An 8,418-nucleotide genomic window follows, 5' to 3' on the forward strand; every position below is an offset into this window, starting at 1 on the left:
CTAATTACCAACCTCATCCTGCAGGGCTTTGTGTTGTCATGCTATGTCCCTGGATGTGCAGCATGCACTTAAATATCTTCCAGAAGCTCTAACGTGGCAGCTCTTCACCCTCTTGTTTATCAGGTAGCTTGAAGTCCTGGAAATTCTGAACCACAGCTGGGAGGTAACCTGGTGAAACATTGTGCAGTGCAGAGGTGGCCCATGGGACCCAGCAGTTGAGCCTCAAGCATAAGGATTTGTGTTTATTGCTTGAGAACGAGGCTGGTTCCTGGTGAAAGCCACTGCAGGCAGCACAGGTGTGGCAGAAGTCACAGGGCAGCTGAAGATACAGGAACAAGGAAGCAGCTCTAGGCCAAACCTGTAGGCAACACTCTGTACCAGGGAGTGTACAGGTTTGTGGTAATAGCATAAAGGAGAGGGAACTCTGCTAACTATGTGAAAACGGAAGGAGGAAGTTGCTATATTTTGGCAGAAATACTTGAGAGGAAAAGTACTATGAAACCTTGTTTGCTAGAACAATTTCCCTCTAGCGGTGTGAGGTTGAAACTAGGCCATGGGGGAAGTGGCATATAGTGTTAGCACACCAGTAAAAGCAACTCAGAGCATCTTCTCACATGGGAAATCATGCTTTATCAGTGCACTTTTAAAGCTTTTGCCTAAGAAATAGGAGAAGAGGGTGGGTGGGGAAATTGTGAAGTAAAAAAAAAAAAAAAGCTAGGAAGTGGCAACTACCTGTTCGAGTATTGTTTCTGTCAGTATGACTTCTGTGACCAGTGCATATAAGCCGTGGTCTTGAAACCATCTATTTGACTGGGGATGGGATGGAGTTAGAGTAATGTGATGTGGATTTTGGTTTTGTCAGGTGCTAGCATGAGCTCTAGGCAGTGACCGAGTGCAAGAAAAGCTTGAGCAAGCAGTACGCAGCTGAGGCTCTCATCATGGCAATCAAGTTGCGCTGTATATCTCATTAAAAGTGTGTGTCTGTAGCCTGCTGAGTTTGTGAATCCTCCCATCAAGTGCAGTGTTCACTGTTGCTCATACCGATCAGTGTGTTCATGAAAATAACCTGTGGCTAGCTACTGCGCTCTATTAAACTACAAATCTTGAGTGTTAGCTTATTCTTTGGGAGGGGGAGCAAGTGAGAGGTCTGTAGTTTCACTCTGTGCTATTCTGAGCTCATCCACTTCACTGAATCTGTTGTAGAATCACACAAGTCAACCTCACCGGACAGTGATTGATAACTGGATAGCTGGAGTGAAATCTGGCTGGTGACTGGTGACCAGTGGTGTTCCCCAGGGGTTGGTGTTGGGGCCCGTCCTCTTCAGTATCCTTATTGACGACTTGGATGAGGGAACTGAGTGCGACCTCAGTAAGTTTGCAGATGACACCAAGTTGGGGGGAAGCGTTGATCTGCCAGAGGGTAGGAAGGTCCTGCAGAGGGACCTGGACAGGTTGGATCAATGGGTAGAGGCCTATGGGATGAGGCACACTATGGCTCAGTGCTGGGTCCTGCAGTATGGCCACAACAACCCCATGCAGTGCTACTTGGGGTAGAGTGGCTTGAAAGCTGTGCAGAAGGATCTGGGGGTGCTGGTTGATGCCTGAACATGAGCTGGCAGTGTGCCCAGGTGGCCAAGAAGGCCAATGGCATCCTGGCTTGTGTCAGGAATAGTGTAGCCAGCAGGGCTAGGGAGGTGATCGTCCCCCTGTACTTGGCTCTGGTGAGGCCGCACCTCGAGTGCAATGTTCAGTTTTGGGCCCCTCACTACCAGAAGGACATCGAGGCCCTGGAGCATGTCCAGAGAAGGGCTATGAAGCTGGTGAAGGGCCTGGAGCACAAGTCCTGTGAGGAGCAGCTGGGGGAACGGGTTGTTTAGTCTGGAGAAGAGGAGGCTCAGGGGAGACCTTATCACTCTCTACAACTGCCTGAAAGGGAGCTGGGGGCCAGCCTCTTCTCACAGGTAATAGTGATAGGACTAGAGGGAATGGCCTCAAGTTGCACCAGGGGAGGTTCAGGTTGGAAATGAGGAGACATTTCTGCTCAGAAAGAGCAGTCAGGCACTGGGACGGGTTGCCCAGGGAGGTGGTGGAGTCACCATCCCTGGGGGTGTTCAAGGAAAGGTTGGACGTGGTGCTTAGGGACATGGTTTAGTGGGTGACGTTGGTGGTAAGGTGATGGTTGGACCAGATGATCTTGGAGGTCTCTTCCAACCTTAACGATCCTGTGATGATTCTATGATTATTGTTGAGGGAAAGATTGCTAAGGCTATAGAGATGACAAAAACACTGCATGAAACTCAACATTTTTGTCAGGAAACATACCAGCTTGGATTATTTTTGTGGTTGTGCCAGCCTCCTAGTTGTTTGCTTGCTTTTGTTGAATTATTTGCCTCATACGTTGCAGTGCTCATGTAAGTAGTCTCCAGAAAGTCATTACTATAACTATCCCCAGTTCACAGGAATATTACTCAGTAAGCTGGGGTAACTTGCTGATGATTAACAAAGCAGACCTGGACCAGAGCCAAGGCTAGGAAAAGCCTGAGTTGTGGCAGAGTCGTTGTCCACTTGTTCATCTGCCAGAATCTGGTTCACTGCTCATAGCCTTAGCCATTTCTTAGCATTATTTAGGGAAGATTGGGAAGACTTAAAAGATCCACAGCACTGACAGCCTTGGCTATCTGTTCAGGATAAGCTTGGAAGGAAACTACTGCATATTTAGTCATAAGGCATGCTGCATCGCTGCAAAGAGTGTTTGTAAGCAATTAAAATCCTGCTCTCAACTGCATTTTGTCAAGAACGGATCCACTGTTAATCCTGCCATTTCGGGGGAGATTTACCATGTGTATCATCTGGGTTTGTTAGTGGAAAAATAATGCCACCAAGTGAGTTCCGTTGTTCAAATAAATGTTCCAGCAGTATGTTCAGAGCACAGATTACACTGTGCTGAATCTGGTTAATGATCTGTACAGGTTTCAGCACAGTGGCAGTGTCAACATATTTGATATGGTGGAAGCCGTGTTCTCGCTGGTTTGTACAAACTAAATTTTGCAGGGGAGGTGTTTTATCATTTCTTCGAGGGAGAAGCTCTGATAACCAAGGAATGTAGACTTTGCAGGGAAGGCTTAGGTACAATCTGGAGTAAATTGATAGAAATCTTTTGGCGTTATGCACCTAAAGATATTCAGTACAGAAACTGTTTGCAAGTACTAGTGTTTTTTTCAGTAGCAAGGGAGCTGATCTCATCTCCTTCGGTAGATGTCTCGGTGGGGAAGACGTAGCCATAAGTTTGAGGAGGAAGCGGTGAGAATCAGGGTTAGGCAAAGACACGAAACAGCTGACATCTCTTCCGAGGTGTACCTTGGGTCAGTTGCATCATCATGCTGCAACTGTTCCTGTCTTGCTCGTCCTCACAGCGTAAGATGTGAACTTTCTCAAGCACGGACTGTGGCACCCCATCCTATCTCATCTGTCATCTCAGCTGGGACTTCTAGTTTCTACTTGAAAAGCAATCTACGGGTGGATTCAGCTTGAAAAAAATCTGCCTAGTAAGAGCATGGGACTTTTCAGCGTATTCCTTGAGACAGCATAACAAGACAAGTAAATGAATAGCATTTTTTAAATAATTACTTCTTATTTCCAATTCAATTCCCATTGCATACTTTTTTTTTTTTTTTTGTCTCCTTCTTGTAAATTCTTCCTGCACTCTAAACAAAAGCAAATATTGCTTCTGAGTGCTTGAGATCTCAGATGTTCATGTGGTTTGAGAGCATTTCTTTGAAGCAAGGGAAGCAGGCATTTAGAAAGGGCTATTTACAAAGAAGGAATGGCCAGAAACTAAGGGGACCAGGAGTTGTAATCAAAGTTGTTTACCGCATTTGGGCTGAGCTTAGTCAGAGATAAGATTTAAGTTATGGGAAATGTTCTCAGAAGAAATGTAAAAGCACTTCCAAGCTGAGGACTAGCTCGTGGAACGAGAGCACCTCGTTGTTGAGGTTTCCTTGCTCTCTTCTATTCATCTGTGTTTGGAGAAGGTAAGCTATGGATTCTCTGGGTGAAACAACTCTGTGTGTTTGTAGTTTTCAGTTGTGCGGGTCTAAGAATAGAGTGGAATCACGTACTTGAAAGTTTCCTTGACTTTCCTATCAGCCATTCCAAAGAAGGACACATCCTCTCCTCCCTGCTCCTTAAACTGCTGAGAAGTCTGATCATTAGACTTCTGTGGAATTGACACATGCTTTAGGGACAAAATGGAGCAATTCCCAAGGGGACTCAAGTACATGCCTATTTTATAGAGATAAATTAGATGGGGGCCCCACCCCAACCACTGGAGCTTCTGCACAAGTCACAGCATGCTTTAAAAAAAAAAAAAATAGGCCAGTGTTGCCAGGGAACAGGCACAAAGCAGCCAAGCAAGAGGCCAATGGTCGAGTTAGAAACAGAACCCAGAAGCCCGAAGTGTCAGTGCATTCTCTGCGAGTGACCCCGCGTTGCTTTTGTTGTGCAAACACCAATTTCCTTTCGTGATGACGTGGGGAGCTGGGAGCAGCGTGAGGCCCCCTGTCTTAGCCGGGGAGCCAACAGGCTGCAGCCATCCTTTGAAATGTGGTCAGTCCTGTAGCAGCAGCTCCCTGGGAATCAAAAGCTCCCCATGCAGGATGAGCTTTGTGTGATCATCAAGGTGTTAGGAGGTGTTTTCTGTGACCGCTGGTCTGGTTTTCCGTGGTACGTCCTTGCTCGATAAGACATGTCTCTTGCTGTAAAACTCTGGGCGATTTTGAAAGGAGTTAATCATGATTTTGAGACAACGCTTTGCCAAAACCACTCATGAAATGGAGGCAGGTTCACACTGTATGCTGCAGTTTAGATAAAGACTTACTAAGAATTACACAGATATACATGTATTGTGCTTAGGGATAAGAGATGAGTTTCCAAACTAGAGCTCCACATTTTTGTGTGGTACATAGTCTTCCAGCTTCCCTGGCTGTTGAGTGATTCTCTTTCTGCAATCACCAGATGCTCTGTGGTGAGGGATTAGTTCTGTGCTAGGTTTAACCCCCCACCAGTGTGCCTTCCTTAGCGTCCCAAAGATCTGCCCTCATCCTTCTGAACCAGGGAAACCTTTTTTCCCCAAACTCTTCAGCCACCATTTGCAACCTCTGCTTGGTTTGGATATTTTTGTACATCCACCTGCTTTCTCTAAAGCCAGAAACTTCCTGTCATTTCTCTTGGTATAGCTGTGGTGCACCTGGGGGGGGCAAATCCATGCCTCCAGATGAGGAGTTTGCAAGACTAAGGTAGGATCTCGTAAGTAATAGGTTCTGCCTGAGCTACAGGAATATTGCTGTTCAAGGCTTTTTTCCTTACAGAATTACTACTTTAGGTTATTTAAACATAGCTCCTCCAGGTTGTTGAGCTCTTTTAACCCAGAGCAGTTATCTGGTGGAACCGTAATGGATATGGCTGTAAAAATTTGCACGTAGTCCTCCAAAATAGCTTTATGAGCTATTCAGCATCTGAATTCTTAGCAGTTCAGGAGAAGATATAGTTGTGTGTTGAGAGATGCTTTTTTTAGTGCTTTTTTCAGTAGTATAAAAATACCAGAATGCAATGACTAAATAACCTCCAAAGTAAGGAAGAAGCTAGTTTTTATTTGCATGATATGTTTAATTTTCTTTACCAGAGCGTGCTGTATTTTTAAAATTAGACCTGGATGGGATGCATTTTCCATTTTACATGGAATCTTTCAACTTTAATTTTTTTTCCTCCGTACTGATTCAAAACATAGGATCTAAATAGCAGCATCTTTCATGTCATATTAAGTTTGGGTTGTTTGTTAACTTCAGCCTATTTTTTGTTCACTGTACATGTATTAGAAATCTCATTAACGTGCCTTTCTTTCTAGATCCAGTTCTCAAAATACACTATTTTTAAATGCCCCAGGTTGACATTTTGACATCTCTGAACCACTTCTTACAATTGCATCATCTTACACACCTTTTTTTTTCTTTTTTTTTTTTCTTTTTTTTTTTTTTTTAAGAATCAGCATTTTCTTTCAGCCACGAAATTCTGTTGAAGAATTCCTGACCAGCTCTATCATCATTTCATATCGATGTGCCACCCCATTTTCTTTGTCATATAACCGGAAATTTCAGTACGGGGGTGACATGGATTCGGACTCGGATGCTCTAACTTCAGAGCTCATGAGTGGGCGTTCTCTGACAACAGAAACGTGGGGGTGAGCTGCTGAACTCCAGCAAGCAGCAGGTGCAGCTGGGCTGCCAGCACTTTTATCTTGTTCATTGTATTATTTTCTATGTTCATTTTACGAAGTTAGCACCAATTTAGAACATACAGCCTCAGCAGCCCCTGTATTTGGTGTATGGATTGTAGAGGATATCTAATTTATAGCCCTGACCTGCTCTCAGAAATGTAGTTAGAATTTCTATTGGATTCTTGAAAACTGAAGTGGACTCTTCTATTTTGGACTTTTCTTTTATTGTTTTGTGTACCATACAAAGCTGGTTTTGCTGAGGCCTTTGCTAGAGTTAGAACATCTTGGTTAATGCGCTAGCAAAGCAATTTTCCAAGCATGGAGGAGATGCATGGAGGAAATTCATGCCTTGAAAAGAAAAAAAAAAAAAAAAAAGGCAGCTCAACCTTCCTGCAGCAGGCTGTGGCATAGGCTTTGTTCCTTGACATCAAGAGCAAAATGGGAATAAGATCAAAGCTGCGGCTCTGCCTGCTTGTAGGATGTGGGAAGAACATGACAGATCCTAGTGGCACGTCCTTATCTGTGAGGATGTGAGTTGTGGTGGGTGAGGCAGGGAATGCTGGAGACACCGATTCGTGGGGGAGGTTGTAGGGGTGGCAGCTGCGTCCATTGGCACTGGTACAGGCTGGCTGCTGACACCCATGGGCTAGCGGGAGGATGTGCTCCAGCAGCTTTGTGGGTAGAGAAAATGTCCTGGATTAGTGCTGACAAGAGCCGGGGAGAGAAATACTGTGAGAAAGGAGTGATGGATGTGAGTCCCTCCTGGGCTTTCTGTGCAGAGTACCCCCTCCTCACGAGCAACATACCACGTTTTTGCTTTAAACGTCCTTATGTATCACTTCCCACTTCAGACATCTCTTGGTTTGCTTCCCAACATGAGGGTTATTTAAGCCATTTTGAGTCATTTAACTTGGGATAATTCAGTTTGCCTTGGACAAGGCTTTTGCACACTCAAAGGCTTTCAAAACTTTCTTCTGCTCCAGTGTTCATGTTTTTATGTGGAGGCATGTGTCACATTTATTGCAGCTACTCATGTTCCTGTGTATTTTGGTGGAATGAAGCCAGGTCAGAGGAAACCTGAGGCCTCAGAGTGCACAGGGGTGTAAGTCACGGGGCTGCACCAGTCCCAGCCTCCAAACTTCTTCCATCTGTTTCACCATCTCTCTCTCACCTTGTTCCCAGTTTTAACACCCACAGGGCTCCTGTCTAAACTCTTCCAGATCATCTTTTTATCCTTTGTCTAAGCTTGTCGCTTGTGGGATATACCTCCTTTTCATCACTGTATTGAGTTTATGTGGCAAGGTTTTGGCAGTGGGGGGAGGTTGTATGGGTGGCCTCTGTGAGCAGAGCCCAGCAGCTGCCCCCTGTCAGAGCAGAGACAGCTGGCTCCAAAAGGGGCCTGCTGCTGGCCAGAGCCGAGCCAGGGAGCAATGCTGGGGATGGATGGACCCCGTGGGACGGAGCTGTGTGGGAGCAGTGCTTGAAGAGCTGCTGCCTGTGGGCAGCCCATGTGGGATCAGCTGGGGAAGGACGACATCCCGTGGGAGGGACCCCACGGGGAGCAGGGGCAGGGAGGGACCCTGAGGGAGCGGCGGAGACAAAATGCTAGAGACTGACTGCAGCCACCATTCCCTGTTCCCCTGTGCTGCTCAGGGGGGAGGAGGTAGAAGGTGGTGACAGTCCCTCCTGGCGTGCTGTGGTGCTCCACTTGCCTGCCATCTCCAGCAATGGAGTTGTGAGCCAGCAAGAAATCCATGTGGCGTGCAGGAAAACACTGAGGTCCTGCAGCCTCTCATTCCATGTTTGTATAGCATCCAGTGGAGTAGTCTCTTATCTGAACTGCTATACATGTACAAATACGTAGGATTACTCAGGAGAGTGTGGAGGATTAACTCTATAATTCATACAGATTGATGGTAATGAGAGAGCTTCTTAGGGAGGACGCTTCACAGCACTTTGTTAGGCCTGCTTTTCCTCTGATCTCCCTGAAGTGTATCACCTGTGGGCTTTGACAGTGTCATTTGCTTTAGGAAATTCCAGGACTATCTAAATCTGTGTTTTAAACCTCCTCCACACACAGAATCCAGCTGTGACAACCTTGGGCTCTGTACCCTCTTGCTCCAAGCTGCTGTGCCAAAATAGAAACA

This window comes from Anas platyrhynchos, chromosome 1 (genome assembly GCF_047663525.1).
Source record: "Anas platyrhynchos isolate ZD024472 breed Pekin duck chromosome 1, IASCAAS_PekinDuck_T2T, whole genome shotgun sequence".
In the NCBI taxonomy this organism is placed as follows: Eukaryota; Metazoa; Chordata; class Aves; order Anseriformes; family Anatidae; genus Anas; species Anas platyrhynchos.